This window comes from Halyomorpha halys, unplaced genomic scaffold (genome assembly GCF_000696795.3).
Source record: "Halyomorpha halys isolate HHAL.00 unplaced genomic scaffold, Hhal_1.1 Scaffold87.1, whole genome shotgun sequence".
Classification (NCBI taxonomy): domain Eukaryota; kingdom Metazoa; phylum Arthropoda; class Insecta; order Hemiptera; family Pentatomidae; genus Halyomorpha; species Halyomorpha halys.
The window spans coordinates 2,376,505-2,378,655 of NW_027115705.1; the positions used below are offsets into that span (position 1 = coordinate 2,376,505).

At 28.3% G+C, this 2,151-nt stretch overlaps 1 protein-coding gene across 3 annotated transcripts in view; it reads left to right on the plus strand.

Moving 5' to 3' along the window:
- The window catches only part of LOC106677104 (discoidin domain-containing receptor 2), a 38,078-nt gene that overhangs the window by 20,006 nt on the left and 15,921 nt on the right, over positions 1–2,151 (plus strand). The gene's annotated exons all lie outside the window — the stretch shown is intronic.

Below are 2,151 nucleotides of genomic sequence, written 5' to 3' on the forward strand. Positions count from 1 at the left end.
AAAGTTTGAATAATTTCTGGAACACTTTTCGAATTCGCAGGCCAACTTCCTGATGTACCTTTCTCCAGCCTCTCCTTATCTGGCCTCCTTTATATCTTAGCCCCAAATTCCCTCGACCCCCCCTTCTTTAAATTACTTGGAGGAAATACTTCTGCATAATGCTATCTCCTCTTAAACAGAACTTGCCTATCTAACCCTCCCCCTATAATCCTTCCTTTGTCGCAACTTGAGCTTCAAATTTTTTTCTATTCCAGCCGGGAAAGAGTTTAGAATGATGGAGTTTTATCTCCGTAGCTATTTGGCGAGGTGAAGATTTCCTCAGTCCTTTCATTAATATTAATTTAAGGGGACCCGGTCTCCGAACAGATGGAAACTGTTTTCAACTTCTGCATCTCAGAGTATTTATTTTAATTTTTAGGTTATTATTTACGATAACGAACCATTGTTATCTACCAAGAAAAATAATTAATTAAAAATAAAATTTGAATCCAAAATTAAAGACTAAAAGATCCGTCAAACTTCTAAGTTTTTTTTTTAAATGACTGGATCAGTTTTTATTTGTTTTAACATCAAAGTCGCAGGATACCACATGAAGATCCTCGGTATACGGATTACCATTAGCTAGTTTATTTCATAATGGCGACTGTTTAGAATTTTATTTCATTTACCCATCTATGAGCCATTTTTTAAGATAAAGTGTATTGAAATCATTAAGCAAGAGTATAAAAAAAAATCATATTATTCTTTTGTCAAAAGTAAATGCTTAAAAATAATTCTTTTTATAGGCAGTGACAGAAATATTGAGTACTTAGCCAAAATTCTAGTCCCTCTTTTTTCTAGATATCCGCAAATTATATTGATAATTTTCGTCGTAAATAGGAGTATTTTCAATAGTAGCATTGTTTTTTATTTAAGGGTAAAACCACCCATAAATTGCTTTCAGATTAAAAAAAAAATTACATTTGAACAAAAGAGGATAAAAGTTTAATACATATATCATCGGTGTTATATTATTCGACAATTTAACATATTCCATATTTTATCGGTTCTGAAATATTTTTTTCGGATAAAAAACCTGCAATATATCCACATAATGAGAACCTGGAACTTTCCATTTTGTTTTGCACAATTAAAGTAATTAATATCTACAACTATTCCAGTAAATATTACGAAATAAAAAAGATACGAAAATACCAATTTTGTTTAACTCGCCATTTTTAGTTAACATCGGTTGTATATTTACACGCTACTAATAATTGGCCCCTAATATTTTGTTTGTAAATTTCGTATGTTGTGTGGGAAGATTTCCAAGCAATTCCAACTTTTATTTTTATTATTTTTCGCAAATCATAAGAAACAGAACTATTTACAGACTCTAAATCCCTTTTTAGTGGAATTAAAGAAAGTGTGTATTAACAATTACTTACACGCGAGTTTTGTTTTGAGAAGGCTTTAGTCTATGATGTACTTAAGACACGATGTTTTCCTTAATCTCTGCTGTAACCCCGTCAAATGGAGAATTACGCGAAAAGGTACTTTTATTTATCTTGTTTCTGTTTTCTATTAAACAATAATTTAAATTAAGTTAAAAGATTAATAATTTGTATTTGAATTGATTTGATTAGTATTAGAAAATTTACTTTTGCGAATCTTAATGATTTTCGTTTCGTTTTTTCCATCAATTAAACAGTTAAATAATTTTTCAACATTCGACATTAGTAATGGACCACTGCTGCTCACGTTTTTTATAATAGTAATAATATACTTAATTTATCCTGGAACTGATCCCTTTAGAATAATATTACAAGTGTAAGAATAGGGGCTCTAGAGCTTTGGAGTAAAATACAAAATTTGCAAAATAAAAATTAAATTATAATTATGAATTTGATGAGATAAAAAATAAACAAAACAATTGACAGAATGTATAAAGTAAAAATAGAACCAATAAAATTAAACTATACATCATATTACAAATAATAAGGTGACTAACTTTTAATAAAAAAGGAAGAAAAAATGAAAATGAATCAAATACCAGTAAACTAAAAATAATAAACAAAAAGATTACTGTTAATACACATATTTACAAGTTTAAACAAAAATAAAAAATCTAAAATACAGAAGATAAATAGATAAACCAACATAAATGAAAAA